The sequence below is a fragment of the Microtus oregoni genome, unplaced genomic scaffold (assembly GCF_018167655.1).
Source record: "Microtus oregoni isolate MIOR12 unplaced genomic scaffold, Mior012 000005F_ref0000423, whole genome shotgun sequence".
In the NCBI taxonomy this organism is placed as follows: domain Eukaryota; kingdom Metazoa; phylum Chordata; class Mammalia; order Rodentia; family Cricetidae; genus Microtus; species Microtus oregoni.
In genome coordinates, this window is record NW_024543064.1 from 57,995,382 (window position 1) to 58,013,059 (window position 17,678).

The window sequence follows — 17,678 nt, forward strand, 5'->3', positions numbered from 1 at the left end:
CAAGTTCAAGTCCTTGAGATAGAAACCTGGAACTTGGTAGTCATCCTTGCTCCCTCCCTTTGCCCCACCCAATTCACCAACAATATCTACCCACATTATCTCCTAATCTTCTCTAAAGTCCAATCCCTTTTCCCTGTTCAAATAATGAACAACAACCTGCTCAAATAAGGAAGCTAGGCTGAAAGAGGTCAAGAGATTGCATAATGTACAACTAGTAAGTGGCCAAGCCAATTTAGAGTCCCATCTGCTTCCAAACCTATATTAAAAAAAAAAAAAAGAATTTTGCCTCATTTGCAGGAGGTTTTTTTAGGTCAAGGACACCACTAAGAAACACAAATGAGAGTGTGGCCATAGAAAGGTGGGCAGGAAGGCTCCCTACAGCCATGTAAGGACATGTCATTCTCATCTAGTGCCCAGGCACGTGTGCTACAGCCCCACAGCCCAGGTGTTTAAAAAAACAAACAAACAAACAAAAAAGGATGACAACACATGCAGACCCAGACATGACAACTGCCTAAATTTACCTCAAACAGATCACTGACTCCTTTCCACATGAAATGTGACCAGAAATGAGGTGTTAGAATCTGGCCCTTGCAGGTAGCAAAGATATGTTTAAGAACGTGATGTCTTCAGTGGCATCCTAAGGATCCTCCTTTTCAATCACCAGAAACAAAGAGACTCACCCTCTATGAGAATAAGGATCCAGGCATTTTATTGTATGAGAATGATAGAGACAGTGACTTGACTGGCTTTAGAACTGAAGAGAGTGGACAGACACAAAAACACCAGGCCTTCCAGAGACAATCCTTCATAGGCCTGTTTAACTCAATACTTATGTAGGCAGGTGTCTGAAGACTCCAGAGAGAGCTGGTGAGATTGCTTAGTAGGGAAAAGTGTGTGCTCCCAAGCCCGTCTATCTGAGTTTGAGCCCAGCAACCTCATGGTGGAGGGAGAAAATGGACTCCTGAAAATTGTCCTCTGGCCTTCACATGGATGTACCCACATTCATGTACCATGCACACACACAAAGCAAATCAATATGATTAAAAATTTATATAAAGACCCAAAGAATCCTTCTGAAATTCATTGCCTAGTAAAGAGCTGATCTTCACTTATTTCAAAAGTCTTTTTGTACGGTATATTAATTACTTTTTAGTTAGCACTGTGACAAAAAAAAAAATACCTAACAGAAACAATTCAAGAGAGGAGCAGTTTATTGCAGAATACAACCCATCCTGGCAGGGAAGGCACAGTTAACAACTTAGCCCGTGCCGATGGGGATGTGTGTTGGTCACTTCTCACAATTTAGCGTACTAGGGAGCAGAAGTAATGATTGCCAAAGTGCTGCCATTTCTCAAAACAGCACTGTTAGCCGAGCCCAAATTCATGAGTCCGTGGGGGGTGTCTCACATTCAGATCATAACAAAGAGCTTCGCTTTGAAGGCTGAGTATACCAGGATCACAATAATGCGAATGATGCCCTAAGAATAGCTAACATTTCTGAGCAGTTGCTAAAGGTCTACAGAGGACTAAATGTCTTACATACTTGAGCAAACTCAGTCTTCACAACAGTAAAAGTGGGTGTTACTATTTCCCATTGTTACAGAGAAAACTAAGACATTAGAGGGATATGACCACGGTCACACATTTTGCACATATTTAAATAGATAGGCATACCTAACCTTGAAAAAAACGTCAAAAATTATCATTGTACAAATTTTTATTCCAAGTAAAGTACCCTTTTAACCCAGGACTGCTCTTTACCCAGTGACAGAATGGTATTAACAGACAAATCTTTGGAACTGACAGACTTGATTAAACACTATAAATGTAATTCCAGATGAGTTTGAAAAAATAATCCATGTTAGTGGCCAGAAAGTCTATAAACTTTTGAAAGTTCTTCATTTTATCAATGTATTTTTTTTCAGCTTAGACAACGTGAGATCAAGTCTCAATTTTTTTCTTTTTGTTTATTCTTTGTCTTTCACGTCATGCATCTCCATCCAATTCATTTCCCACCCCTTTGTATCCACCCTCTGCTCTTGCAACCTCCTGCCTAAAATAAAATAAAATTTAAGAGAAAAGTAAAAAAGAGAGAGACAGACAGACAGAAGGAACAACTCAATCTCATCATCGAAGCTGTAGGGTAACACACCCAGAGTCATGCAGAAAACCCTGTATTAACCAAACATCTTTATTTGCAAGTGTTCATTGCAGAGAGTCATTGGTCTGGCTCGAGGCCTCTGGGTTTTGCTACACTGTTGATGCAGGGCCCTCACTAGAACTCCTCTTGGTTATCCTGCTGTTGCCCTGTGTTGTGGAGATCCAGCAATTTTGGTCTCCACGACTGGTCCCTTCACATGCTCAGGCAGATCACGGATGGGGTAGGTGTTGGGGTGGGCCAACTCAGAGCTCTCCGGCATTTTCCTGAAAAGTTAACCCTTTGCAACAAGGAGCAAGGGACAAGGCCAGTTGTCCTGCTTTCATGTCCTCAGCTTCGGAACTCTCATGCCTGCACCTTTAGCATCAGCTCTCCTGTGCTGCCCAGGCATGGTACAGGTGCCACTCTCCTGAGTGCTACAACTCTCCTGCTCTTACAACTTCAGAGCCAGCTCTCCCACCTGCCTCAGGCATTGATGGGCAAGAGGGGAAGGCACCTCTCCCCACACATGCCACCACATGACAGATGGGCAATACAGACAGCTCTCCCATGTTCACAACTCCAGGGCTGGTTCACCCATGCCAATGGGGTTGGCTCTATTGTGCTGCCCATGTGAGATGGCAGGGCCTGCTCTCCTGAGTATTGCAGCTGGTGGGGGACAGGGTCTGCTCTCCTGCCCTTATGATCTCAGGGCCAGCTCTCCCCCGCCCATACGTATTATATGTGTATAAGGAGTGTTTTGCCTGCATATTTGCATGTACACCATGTGTGTGCCTAGTGCCTGAGTCAGAAGAAAGTGTCAGATCCCTGGAATTAGAGCCCTAAGATCTTTACTTTTGCACTCATGGTGATGAGCCCTCACTTCCTTGTAAACAGCTGTTTTTCAACTTAAAGCATAAAATTAAAGAAAACTGAATCCAATTCATTCAGTTCTTTATTGACAAGTGGGTTGTTTTTCCAGAGCTCTAGAAATGGGAAGCTTGGAAGGGAACCGCGAACTCGAAGTCACATCTCTCGCTGGCCTTTATTCATGCTGACTGCCAAGGCTTTTCATCTTACCCACCCCTTGTTTGGGGCTGAGTCTAGTTCTAACTTACCAGTAACATGAAAACATGTTTCAGGATCTAGAGAGATTGCTCTGCAGTGAAAAGCACTTACTGAACTTCTATGGGACCTGGGTTCAATTCTCAGCACCCACACTGTAGTGGTGAGAATTCAAGGCTCTGGCCTCTATAGGCACTGCACACATGTAGTGCACAGATAAACATACATGCAGATAAGACACCCATATACGTAAAATAAGAATAAAATCAGACAAATAAGGAAATGTGTTTCACTCTGTCTTAGTTAGGATTTCTGTTGCTATAAAGAGAAACCAGGCAGACATGGTGCTGGAGAAGGACCAGGCAATCCTACATATTGACCTACAGGCAACAGGAAGTGGTCTGAGACACTGGGCATGGCTTGAGCATATATGAGACCTCAAAGTCCATCCCCACAGGGACACACTTCCTCCAATAAAGCCACACGCCCTAAAAGTGCCACTCCCTACGAACTTATGGGGCCAATTACATTCAAACTACCACAACTTCCATATCAGATATAAATTATAATACAAGTCTCTTCAAAGCTTTTGGTTTTTGAAGTTGCTAGAGTGACCAAAAGACAGCTGTTCCATCAGCTTGTGTTCTGGAGGAAGTTCAACAAGCAGAGCCCGTGTGGATGCTGTGTGAACACGTGCCTGAGTGAGAACGATTCTGGTTTTTATGCACTAGGTTTCTGAGGCTGTTTGTAACCACAGCATACCATGATTTATCCCGACTAACTCAACCACTCTGTTTATAGCTTAGCTTGTGTTGCAGCCTCACTGAAAAGTCCATCAGGAAATACAGACACACAGTCCTTCTGAGTGCCATTTTCAGAAATGGTTCCGTCTGTCTTCTTGTTAAGTTCACATTTCTCTCTGAAGCATCGTTCTCCTTGCTTTTCCTTCTCCTCCGCCTCCCTCTGGGCACTCCCTACCCACTTCTCCTCACGCCCAGCATTGCTAAGTATCCCAGCCTGGCCTAGAACTCACATCAATTTGATGATGACACTTCTGTATTGGTGATGGCATTCACTGGGAGTACTAAGGACAAGTGAATGCAAGGGGTGACAATTCTATCATCATCGATCAAAATAAAGATACCTTGAAACTTGCATGAGAATTACATAAGAAATAACTATTTTAAAATGGTTTTATGTTTATGGATGTTTTACCTGCATGTGTGCCTGTGTACCTACCACATATGGTACCCTATGGTGCCCCCGTAGGCCAGAAGAGGACCCCAGTCCTCTGTAACTGCAGTTAGAGATGGTGAGCCATGATGTGGGTGCTGGGAACCAAACCCAGGTCCTCTGGAATAGCATGCTGCTACTGCATGCTCAGCCCACTAACTCCAGTCCTAGTATAAATTTTGAGGCCTACAGAGAGGTGAAACAAATTTAAACTATTTTATATACTAAATCACCTATGTTGGCTAGTTTTACATCAAGTTGGCACAAGTTTAAATTCTCTGGGAGGAAGGAACCCCGTTTGAGAAATTGCCTTCATAATCTAAATCCAGCTGTAAGCAAGTCTGTAGGGCATCATCTTATCTAGTGATGGGTGTAGAAAAGCTCAGCTGGTTGTGGTGGTGCTGCCCTTGAGTTGGTGGTCCTGGCTGCTATGAGAAAGCAGACTGAGCAAGCCACGGAGATCAAACCAGTACGCAGCGGCCTCCACTATGTCACTGTGTCAGCCCTGACTCCAGGTTACCACTGTGTGAGTTCCTGCCCTGTCCTGTTGTTGATGGTGCCCAGCAGTGTGGAAGCATAAGCCAAATAAACCCTTTCCTCCGCGAGTTGCTTTTGGTCATGGTGTTTCCGCACAGCGATAGAAACTCTAAGACATCACCTTTCCAGAACTATATCTTCTTTTCTTGTCTTGTCTTGTGTGCCTAGCCAAAGTGCCATTTGTACTAGAGTTTGTATCAATCTTTATCCCATGTTTCAAGACTTTAAATTATCTTGATAAAAGTGTGCGCTTTTAAAATGCAGTTTCCACTGAATAAAATACATATATATATATGTACTTGTAAAATTAACATACTGTACCTGGCTGTCTACAGGCAAGAGGCTGCAATGGCTATTTGGGAATGTAGCAGAAAACAAACTCTAACATACCTGAAACCAGAAGAATACATGACTCTTCTAGACAACGTATAAGTTAACTTCTAGAGAAGAGATGAAAGTATTTCTCAATTGAGTAGATACTTTTGGTTGAACTCCCATCTTTATCAAAATAATCCATGAAACCATTACAACCTCATAATAAAAAAGGCACCCACCTATTTGGGGTTAGGTAGTTGTAGAATTGAAATAATTTATCATTTGAGAGGGATGTGAACAAATACAAAACTTTAGAATAACTCCTAGTTTGGGGAAAATAAGCCACAGGACTACCTTTGATGGTGAGCGCTGTTGGAGAACAGGCATCAACAGATGGAGAAATGAAGCATCTGGAGTAGCGATTTGGGCACAGATAATTAAACTTCAAAGGGAAGATACTGAGTAGAGACTTTGTTGTACATTCTCCGCGTATTAAACCATGGAGAAATTTACTTCAAGGTTTGGCAGTCACTAGAGTGCAGAGGGCATTTATTCAAAGGTCTTGAAAGGCTAGCGTCTGGGGAAAACAGAGTTGCTGGCATCAGCCCACACGTAGGGAGATCAGGGTAATAAAAACAAGCCAAGAAAGAGACCGAGGACAGAGGGCCAGAAGGGGGTGGTGACAGGAAGATTAGTCAACTGAACTAATGTGTCTCCTTATTCACCATAGAACCTCAGCCCTCCATTTCTTTACCTGTACCTTGATTGGAGACACCAGGCCTGTCCCCCATTATCTCACTGCTCAGTTTGCTCCTACTATGCTTTTGCCTGGGAGCTTCATCTCCCCATCCTTCAAGACAGAGCAAGAAGTCTACCATTCTACATTGCAGGTCCCAACTCCACGAAGAAAAATGATCTCAACACTTCATAACATCCTACAGAACACTGCGTGCCAAACTGTATTGTTTTATTCCATAATGATACATATGTATCAGGTCATCTGGGATATAGATATATGTACATATATACTTATACATACTCTTCATTCTTTGTGTCCCAGTCACACTGTTTTACAGTGCTGTGCTCAAGTATATGGGATGCAGTAAGTGTTCAGTACAGATTTTAAATGGCTCAAACTAAAACATATAATTCTCAAATATCCAAAGATTTCTTCAAAGGGCAACATCTTTCATCATTTCAGAGTTCTAATGATCAGCATGGGATAGGCCACATCAAATTCTCAGAAACTACTTATCTATTTCCCTAGCCCTCTAGAAATGTAAGAGGGTGAGAATTCTCAGGAAATAGTGTTTTCTCAAGCCCCTCTCACTTTACAACTATAGGAGGAGGAATAAAAAAAAAAGAAGCAAAAGCAGGGAGACGTGAGCAACTTTACTGCCACATACCTTAGCTGAAGATGAACTAATAACCATTTAAAGACTCGTTGAACTAATCTTTTCCCAAGATCTTGGGTATGAGGAAAGCAAGTTGCAAGAGTCTTGTGGGTGGAGCAGCAACAGTAATCAATGAACTTTAAACGATAAACCTATAATACAAAGACTGCACCAGTCTGAACCTTGGATCCCAGGAGTCAGTTAGCAGAACTAGAGAAGACTGAAAAGAGAGGAATGGGAATGTTCTCATGACCGCCCCCCCCCCCGCCAAAAAAATACTGATATATATGTAAGGTGATGGACTGTAAATTACCCTGATATAACCATTTTACGGTGTTATACATATACCAGAGCATCATCCTGGGATCAATAAACATTTAGAATTTTTGTCAACTATGCCTCAATAAAAACAAGGAAATATTTTTAAGAAAAAGTGGCCGGGATATGATAAATAACAAATCTGAGTTTAATCACAGCAAGAAGTCAGGGAGCGTAAAGAGTTAAGCTTTCAGTAAGGTACAACCTTGATTTCATCGTCAGCTGCATCGCGTGCTGTTTACATCATCCCAAACCAGTATCTCAGCCTCTCTGAATTTGGGGGTTTTTTTTTTCATATAAAACAAAGGCAAGAATACCTCTTTTAAAACAACTCAGAGTTATCATAAAAAGAAATTTCCAACATCAAGTAGGTTTATAATCAGAAGCGACCATTAACACTGTGACAAGCTCTGAGAGACTGTGACCTGCTTGGCACTGCCTGTTGATCGTCTACATCTGTTTTAGTGCATAGTAAGCCTCTCTTGGATGCCATGTGCTCTAAATTCACAAAGAGGCATCAGTTATCTACGTGGGGAAGAGCATCGTGTAGCAGCTGCGTGAGCTTGATCTTATTTCCTTAAGCCCGGTTTCCTCATCTGTGAGAAAGGAAGGAGAGAAGGAAGGAAGGAAGGAAGGAAGGAAGGAAGGGAGGAGGGAGGGAGGGAGGGAGGGAGGGAGGGGGAGGGAGGGAGGGAGAGAGAGAGAGAGAGGAAGGAAGGAAGGAAGGAAGGAAGGAAGGAAGGAAGGAAGGGCGGCAATCCTAACTCACAAAATCACTGAGAGGGGAACCAATGCAGATAACTGCTTGTCACGAGCACCAACATAGGCCAAAGCAATGGTTATTGTTGTTCCTTTGCGGAACTACAGCTCTCAGCATTCTCCTGGACTCCCAGAAGCCTTTGTATTCCTCGTTAAAAAGCGAGGGTCCTACGACCCCCCCCCCTCTCTCTCTCTCCCCCCCCCTTCTCTCTCTTTCCCCGCCTTTCCCGCCGTGTCCGCACACCCCTTACCTGCCTGTTACCCCCCTCCCCCATTAAAGTGCACCCACGTGGGACCGCCGCGTGTCTGTGTCTTCTTCCTCCCGTAACGTCTTTACCCTCTAACCCGCAGAATTAAAAACAACATTTTGGTGCTGCCGTTGACTCGGTAACCTTTCTGTCCCGGTGCCTGAGGCTTTGCCTCTGGGCTTCACCGGCACAAGGTCTGAACCGACGGCCTGCAACCACCTCCACCTGTCTACCATGGCCATCCAACACCGACTGATCAGTGAGTTAACCTAAGTTGGCTTCTTTCCCCCCGGGGCGCTCAGAGACTGTCCTGCCGGCTTTCTTTGGCGCATCCTGGGCAAGGTCGCTGACCTCCCTCCCCCGTCCCCCCCCCCCCCCGGCTTTTTGCCCTCGGCTAAAACCTGCCTCCGTCCGCGTCTGGAAGCTTGGTGCTTCCAGCTTCTCCCTTTCTTTTTTTTCTAATCTTTCTCTCTCTTCCTTCCGGCCCGCTCCGGTGTGTTGCCTTCTGGGCTGTACGGTCAGCCCCAGAAAGCTTAATTGTCTCCTCCCAGCCGGGGCTTTTTCCCGTCGGTAGCTGGGCTTGGGCCAATTAAGATTTAACATGCCCCTCGAGTACTCGAACGCCTGTACTCGTGGCTGCCGTGTTCGAGGTACCCCGGTACCTTTTTGTGGACAGGCTTGTGTTTTAGTCATGGGCTCTAAGTCTTCTAAGCCAATTCCCCCATCCTCCCCTCTCGGGCAGCTTCTGGAAGCTCTCAAACCTCATGCCCTGAGTCCCTCCATAAAACTATCAATGCCATCCCTCCAGGGACCCTCTGCTCCCGCAGCCATGGATCCCGCAGACAAACCTCAACCCCCACCCCCTGCCTCCACACCCCCCCACCGTGCCTCGAGGGGCCACTCACTCTCGCTCCGCCCAGTCGAGCAACAGCGGCTCACCCATTCCTCTTTCTTCCAAGGTTTACTCGCCTGCACCTTTCCCCCATGTCGCCTCTAAACGTTCCATTCCTAGGTCTCCAGGAGTTCCACATAAATATCCTTCTGGGTCGCCTTCCCGCTCCTCTAAATCCCCCGAAAAATCTCATTCCCCCCATCTCATATATCCCAGCCTTTCCCATCCAGCTTCACCCAACTTCTCCCACAGCCGGACACGATCGCGCAGGCAGCTAACAATTTCTTCCCGTCACAGGAGGCGCAGGCTGTCCAAATCAACTTCAGAATCCTCCGGGTCACTTCCCCGCCCCATCCCGCCGCCTCAGTCTTCCAAAACCCCCTCAGGCCCTAACCCGACCCGCCGCCTTGCGCCTAACTTCACCCCTCCCCTCACGCTCTTGCGCGCTGCCGACCTATAATCTCTGATCTCTTGAGGAAGGGGCTGCTTCGCCCCACCTCATCCCCCTTTAACACTCCTATACTGGCTGTCAAAAAATCTAACGGAACTTATCGTTTGGTTCAGGACCTCCGGCTCATCAATTCTGCTGTTGTTCCTTTATACCCAGTGGTACCTAATCCTCTCACACTTCTGTCTAACATTCCTTCAGGGACCTCCCACTTCTCAGTCTTAGACCTAAAGGATGCATTTTTCTCTATTCCTCTTAGCCCTCAGTCTCAGAACATCTTTGCCTTCTCTGGACAGATCCTGATACTAATTTCTCCACACAACTAACCTGGACCGTCCTCCCTCAGGGATTCCAGCACAGCCCACACCTCTTTGGCCAGGCTCTGGCCTCTGATCTGCTCTCACTGTCCCCCATTAAATCAAAACTGGTACTCTATGTCGATGACATCCTGCTATGTAGCCCATCTTTGGAGACTAGCAGGACTGACACCGCCACCTTATTAAATTTTTTATCCAAAAAGGGCTACAGAGTCTCGCCTTCTAAGGCTCAATTGTCCACCACTCAGGCAACGTATCTGGGGTTAACCATAACCCCAACACAAAAAGCTATCACCCTGAACAGAAAAAGACTAATTCAATCTCTTGCAGTTCCTTCCACCAAAGAAGAGGTTCTGTCATTCCTGGGAGTGGCCGGTTTCCTGCGATCCTGGATTCCCTCATTCTCTCTCCTCGCCCGCCCCCTATATGAAGCAGCTCTCGGCTCTCTGCATGAGCCCCTCCTTCACCCCATCACCAAACCTTTCCGGAGACTCCAACAGGCCCTTACCCAAGCCCCAGCTCTCCATCTTCCGGATTTAACCCGCCCTTTTTCTCTTTACGTAGCAGAAAAAGAGGGCTATGCCCTGGGAGTCCTAGGCCATCAACTGGGACCTTCGTTCGCACCTGTAGCTTACCTGTCAAAGAAGATGGACCTCACCACTCGGGGCTGGGCACCCTGCATATGGGCTTTGTCAGCTGCTGAACTTCTTATTCTCAGATAACGGTCCAGAGTTTACTTCTCAAATTTCTCAAAATCTGTCTAAAGCGCTTGGAATCCCCTGGAATTTTCACATACCGTACCATCCTCAGTCATCAGGAAAGGTAGAACGAACTAACTGCTCTTTAAAGGAAGCCCTCGTTAAGATGTCACAGGAGCTCCACCTCGACTGGGTAAGACTCCTGCCCCTGGCTCTTCTCAGGCTCCGAGCTCCTCCAAGGGGCCCCCTTCTCATTTCACCCTTTGAACTCATGTATGGGCGGCCGGTCTTAACCCCCAGCTTCTCATCGGGGACCTCTCCCCTTCCTGACCACCTGCTCACTCCCCTCCTTTTCCACTTACGTTCACTACTGTGGGACTTCACAGATCACTCACTACCTCGACCATGTGCTAATACATGTCCAACGCCGGTTAAAATAAGAGATAAGGTATTACTCTCACCTCCAGGCCAGTGCCCTTCACCTCTTTCCCCTAAATGGCAGGGCCTTTTCAGAGTAATTCTTTTAACTCCCACAGCTGCCAAGCTTGAAGGAATTCCTCATTGGATTCACCTGTCACATCTTAAACCGTTTATCTCCACAGCTCAAGATAATCCTTCATACACAGTAACTCAGACGGGACCTTGTTCTCTTAAGTTCCAAAGGACGCCGGATTCAGTCCCCTCTACTACAGTCTAAGGAAAACAGTGGTCCCCATCCGTCGCTGTGTTAACACACCCTCCCTTCTTTAAATTCATAAGTAACCATCTAGCTGTCGTTACAGGTACCATCATCAAATACGGAGTCAAGGACTCAGGTGGTAAGCAGATTCTCAATAAGGTTCTTTGACATAGCAGGTCAGCCACTGACTGCAGCAGTGGCCACTGAAATGTTAAGGAATATACGGCTAAAATCTATTTCTTTTAAGACACTTTCTTTAAGCTCCAGGATGCCAGCCCAACCCACCTAAACAAATCAAACACAAGCAGATCATTAACGGAATAAGTATCATTTAATTTTTTTTTATCATTCTTAACCCCGGACATCCTAAGAAACCCTCACCCCGGATCTCCTCTCCCCCTCTCACCCCAGATCCCCCCCTTTTTTAATTTTTCCTTTTATTAATGCAACTTTTGCCTTCCAGCATCTTAATGATGACCCAGCTACTCAGGAAAAGCCAGACAGATTTCTTCAATCAGCCACCTCAGACGACAGCCAGGACTTCAAATGCCAGCGGTACAATCAGCCATCCCAGACACCAGTGATCAGCGACACCAACGACCTCAGACACCAGTGGGACATCACCAGAATAATCGGACATTCCCTGGATCCCCCCGATGCCCAGAGCCAGCAGGAAGCAGCCATGAGAGACTGGACTACACCCCCATTCCCTACCCTTTAAGGTCCCCCAATTTTTTTTTAATCAAACCAAAAGGGTGAAATGTTGTTCCTTTGCGGAACTACAGCTCCCAGCATTCTCCTGGACTCCCAGAAGCCTTTGTATTCCTCGTTAAAAAGCGAGGGTCCTACGACCCCCCCCTCTCTCTCTCTCTCCCCTTCTCTCTCTTTCCCCGCCTTTCCCACCGTGTCCGCACACCCCTTACCTGCCTGTTACCCCTCCCCCATTAAAGTGCACCCACGTGGGACCGCCGCGTGTCTGTGTCTTCTTCCTCGTGTAACATCTTTACCCTCTAACCCGCAGAATTAAGAACAACAGTTATTGTTTCCATGGCACTGCACTGGACTAAATAAACAAATGAGAGATTTGCAGGCTGACTAATGTCCAAAGACAAAGCAGGAAATTGGCCAGATTCTAGGTGTTCAGATGAAAGGACAGTCTTCTTCATAGAGCATGAACCATGACTGATGTCTAGAAGGGATGCCTGGGCCTTCAACTTGCCTGTAAGATTCAGCTCTATCCACCCACGGGGGGGGGGGGGGTCTCAATACTTCAGTAATTGAAAATCTAGACCAAATCTCTTCTCAGGAAGTGTTAAATATGTTTTTAATGGATTTTTTTCCTTACACATAGTTGAGGCTGCTCAGGAATTCATTGTGTAGCCCAGGCTGCTCTTAATCTCCCATGATCCTCCTACCTCAGTCTCCCAGATGCATCACTAGTGTTTGTTCATCCTATAGTACCATGAAAACGCGGCTGTCTCTAATGCCATGCCTTTGTTTCACTCACTAAATGGGTATTCTGCTCTAGAGAACATGGAGGGCTCTGAAAACAAAACAGGAAGTGACTCAGGGAGTCAGACATGGTCTGTGCCTTCATAATTTCAAGAGTGCTTGATAAGGTAACTCTGAAGTTTGTGGCTTTTTTTGTGTGTGGAGGAGAAACTATTAAAATCTTCAAGTTTTAGTGAAAGAAACAGTAAGCCTATTAAAGTCACAAGTACAAATTTATTAGAAATTCAGAAATAAGAGTAAGGCGATTCTGTCTCTCCGGCTACCAAAACCTGCCTTGCTTGGAGAACCACAATCATCACTTAAGCCCAGACTAAAGCAGATCTTATTTCAAAACACGGCTAGTGAAATGTCGATGGCTAACCATAGTATCTTAATTAATTCAAGACAAGGTTCCGACAGTGGTCGATGCTCTCTCTTACATAAGGCTGGTGATGAGAGATGGCATGTATGAGCTAAACATAAAATCCCTGGGAGGTTTCAATGTGGGTACTATTATAAACTGTCCTCAGTGGGGGAAGGGCTCTCTGACCACTAACATTAATAGAGTATTTTTAAGGCTCTCCTTTAAAACTTCCTCAAACAGCCGGGCGATGGTGGCGCACGCCTTTAATCCCAGCACTCGGGAGGCAGAGGCAGGTGGATCTCTGTGAGTTCGAGACCAGCCTGGTCTACAGAGCTAGTTCCAGGACAGGCTCCAAAGCCACAGAGAAACCCTGTCTTGAAAAAAAAAAAAAAAAAAAACTTCCTCAAACAGCAAGATCTCGACCTGTGATCAAAATACATTTTTCCGATGGTCTTAGGAACCCCCAACCATAAACCTATCTTTGTTATTACTTCAAACCACAATTTTGCTACTTAGAGGTGTCTCCGTTGCTAAGACCATTGGAAATATGTGTTTTCCAAGGTTGTGACCCACAGGGAGAGAACTGCTGCCCTAAAACTTCCTGGAAATGTATGTGGTGTGGGGTGTTGTTTGTCTATGCTGGGGATCAAACACAGGCTCTCATGAATTATGGGCTCCTTAAATAATATACACCTAGGATTGCCATAAGAAGACATAATCTCCAGGATATAGGAGCCTTCCAGAGCCTTAGTAGGCAGCTGCCAACTTCAAATTCAGAGCATTAATTTTAAGAGGCTTTGTACATAATTGTTCTTAGAGAAAGTTCGGACAAATTAACAGATTGTTAAGCAAGTTCTTTCACAACAGCGACACGGTGAAGTTATCTGGGATTTGCAAAAGTCACCAAGTCAATCCCAAGTTTAACACATTTCTGTTCATTTTATAAGCACAACTCTTTGGGGATGGAAACATTAGGAACTCAAGTTTGAAAAGGGAGCTGACTCTCACTTAACTAGAGGAGTAAAAAGAGAGAGAGCTATAGACAAACTGGAAAGAGTTCCTTCGGGAGAGGAAAGCCTGGGCTGAAGCACAGAAAGTCTCAGTCACCCTCAGCTCAGCGAGTCCCTCAAAGGGGGAAGATGAAGCAATTGCAGAGCCCACAAACCAGAGGAAGGAGTGCACAGGAAAGGGGGGGTGGGGTGGAACACGGTGCTATAGACTCCGAAACAGGATGAAGTCAATCTATGAGAGGTTCAAGAAGGCGAATGAGACAGAATGAACATCCAAGTGTTTCCTGGAGTCCTTCACTCAGGACCACATCCGGATTTCAAGCACTGTGGAAACAGAGAGAAAAGCTGCAAAAGGCGAAACACTCTCAATCCTCTCTCTGCTCTTCAGTTGTCTGAGCGGATCTCACCTCCCGCCTTGAACACCTGCAGGGCAGACGCTGGATCCAGCTGTTGCAAAGCGCTTCATTGGCAGTACCAGGTTTCCCAGCAAAGTCAGACAAGCAGATTGACTTTACAAGTTGCACGGAACAGACAGTGCCAGGTAGTTAGGTGCCAACAGCCTGGAGTGGTTATTAGAAAATGGTTACCTCCTCCAATTGTTGGACTACAGACTCTGTGCTGCCAGGAAAACCGCTGCAGCAGAATTCAGCCAAAGCAATCGCTGCTCCCTAAGGAAACATCCAGGAGGCTCTCGCTGACAGCCTGCTGTTTGCTACGCGGCTATACAGGGCACTGCTGGCAACACCTATTGTCAGCTAAGGAGAAATTTCCCTACAGGGTTTTCACTTTTAACTGCACTTAAGTCACACTGCATCCACAGACATCTCTTCTTTGGTTTACCTACCAATCAGGACGACTTTGGTAGCCAAGTTCTAGTGCATGTCCCTCTCCTACCAGAGAATTATACAAAGGAGGAAAACTGGAAAGGGGTTTAATTGCTCCAACTCTGTCTCTAATGAACGGCAAGGCCATAAGCCAATCAGGATACTTTTCGGTTTACCCTCTGACCCATAAAATGGGATGCTCTAAACTATGACAAGGCTGTAAAAAGAATCACAGGAGATGGGCAAAATGCTATAGAAGGCTTACATATACATACATGCTTAAATGTGTATGTGTGCACATTGTAACTGTGGTTTATGTGCAACTTTAAATACATTTTTGAATGGCATAAAAGACCCAGACTTGGTAATCATCTTGCTAAGTACTTTGTATAATCTGAATATTTTATTTTTTTAAATGTCTTTCTGTGTGTGGTGGTATGTCTCTCTCTGTCTCTGTCTGTCTGTCTGTCTCTCTCTCTCTCTCGTGTGTGTGTGTGTGTGTGTGTGTGTGTATTACAGGCGTGTGGGTTCCCACAGAAGCCAGAAGAGGGGCACTGAAGCCCTGAAACTGGACTTACAGGTAGCTGTGAGCCTCTTGGGTGTTTGGCATGTGGGTGTTGGGAAGCAAACTCAGGTTCTCTGCAAGAGCGGCAAGCACCCTTAACCTCTGAGTCATCCCTCCAGAACCAATGTGAGGATTTCAAGCAAAAAAAAAGGGGGGGGGGGGTTGGGGTGGGTAGGTGGGGTCTGAGTTGTTCATATTTTTCCTCTCCAAGTCCTAGTTGTGGAATCTACTGAAGACACTGGCTTTTAAATTCCTGCAAGGCTAAAGAAAGTATTCTTTTTTTTTAATATTTATTTATTTATTATGTATACAATATTCTGTCTGTGTGTATGAAGAAGAGGGCACCAGACCCCGTTACAGATGGTTTTGAGCCACCATGTGGTTGCTGGGAATTGAACTCAGGAACTTTGGAAGAGCAGGCAATGCTCTTAACCTCTGAGCCATCTCTCCAGCCCCTAAAGAAAGTATTCTGAGGAAAAATTAATAACTAGTTACATGGTTATTAGCACTCGTCATACACTGTGCCATCCATGCAATCTTTAAAGCGCTCCAGGCATTATTTTGGTTCCCTTTCCTCACAATCGTATGGAAATGTGTTATTTTACAGGTTAGGGGTCCCTGTTTCTCTTCTGCCCCTGCTCCAGGCTGGAGCGCTTTTGCCTTATCAGTAACAGTTGGCCCACAGCACTGGCTGTTGTGAGAGCCAGTCTCTGTGTGGCGTCTTGGGTAAGAGCAGATGGTGACTGGATGGTGGCCTTCAGAGAGACGCACGGGGAAGAGTCCAAGTGCAGAGGACAAAGGGAGGATGGTGATGGGGAAAGCACCTTTGGGCCATACACTGAGTAGGAAGGGCTGAGTTTCTTCGGTTAGTGCCACAGGCAGGTTTGTATTTGTACAGAAGAGAAAGGAACTTTCCCTAAGGCTCCAGCCTTTCCACTGAGGATGCAAGAACATTTCCTATGTGGCAATAAGCTGTGTGAGAACTTCCTGCAGTTAAGGTTGTAGTTTTCTGCCTCCCCCAGCTACCACATATGGTTTCCAAGCAGTCAGACAGGTACCCCAATTGTGACTCAGGAAAGCCCTCGGATCTATTTAATCACACCGCTTGACCCTGAAAAGAAGCACATAACTCATTAGCCCAGACATTAGAAAACATTTAGAGATGCTATCAGGAGGGATTTGAATCATTGAATGGGAGAACTAAGACTTTAATAACAGTCAATGGATAGACATTTGTTGAGTCGTGGCAGAATAGCCAGGATACTACTATGCCTCTTGCCAGAATGACTCCCCTGGGATCCCATAGCATCTTTAGGAACAAGTATTCACTGGCAAAACAGCCAGCAAAATGGCAACAGAGGCAACACTCGAGGTTAGAGTAATGGGACATTCTTATACGCCCATGCCTCCCCCACCTCCTCTCTCGCGTGTGCTCCCCCACATGTCTCAGCCCACCACTTAAGGCGTTTACAAACTCCATTCATTTCTCCTGTTGCTGCCTAACATTGTTGGTGACTGAAGAAATCACTGAGAGGAAAAAAGGAAGATCTCGAGCCGGGCGGTGGTGGCACACGCCTTTAATCCCAGCACTCGGGAGGCAGAGGCAGGCGGATCTCTATGAGATTGAAGCCAGCCAGTTCTACAAGAGCTAGTTCCAGGACAGGAACCAAAAAGCTACAGAGAAACCCTGTCTCGAAAAATCCAAAAAAAAAAAAAAAAAAAGAGTTAGTTCCAGGACAGGCCCCAAAGCTACAGAGAAACGCTGACTCGAAAAACAAACAAAAATATCTAAGAATATTTTTAACTCAAAGAGCTTTAAAATGACCCAACTCTAAGAAAAGCACATATTCAGATGATGACACTGAATTCAAACTCAGACATGCCATGAGGAGCTGTAACTGTAACTCAAGAGCACACACTGTAACTCAGAAGAGATTATTGCACTGGGCAGGAGGAGGGAAAATTTTTGGAGAAATGCGGGGTCAGGAGAGGTAGCTAACGGGAGCAGGAGCTTCAGTGGGTGTGAATACCTTTGTCTCTGTGTCTGTGTCTCTCTATCTCTCCCTTTCTCTCTCTGTCCTCTCTCTCCTCCCTCTCCCCCTCTCTGTGTCCCCTCTCTCCTCCTCCCTCCTTTCTCTCTCTCTCTCCTCTCTCCCCTCTCCTCTCTATGTCCCCTCTCTTCTCTCTCTCCCTTTCTCTCTCTGTCCCCCCTCTCTCTCTCTGTCCCTTCTCTCTCTCTGTCCCCTCTCCCTTTCTCTGTCCCCTCTATCTCTGCCCCCCGTCCTCTCTCTCTCTCCCTTTCTCTCTGCCCCCCTCTGTCCTTTTCTGTGTCCTCTCTCTGTCCCCGTCCTCTCTCTCTCTCTCTCCCTCTCTCTCTCTCC

The 17,678-nt window shown here is 45.9% G+C and overlaps 1 long non-coding RNA gene across 3 annotated transcripts in view; it reads right to left on the reverse strand.

Moving 5' to 3' along the window:
• Positions 1-14,609, reverse strand: part of LOC121448484 — a 68,463-nt gene extending 53,854 nt beyond the window's left edge. For 2 of the 3 annotated variants that reach the window (XR_005974368.1, XR_005974366.1), the window contains exon 1: positions 14,496-14,544. This is a non-coding gene — a long non-coding RNA (uncharacterized LOC121448484). Of the gene's footprint in view, positions 1-14,495 lie in introns of all 3 variants that reach the window. The other variant, XR_005974367.1, reaches the window with a different exon arrangement.
• Between the last annotated feature and the right edge of the window lie 3,069 nt (positions 14,610-17,678).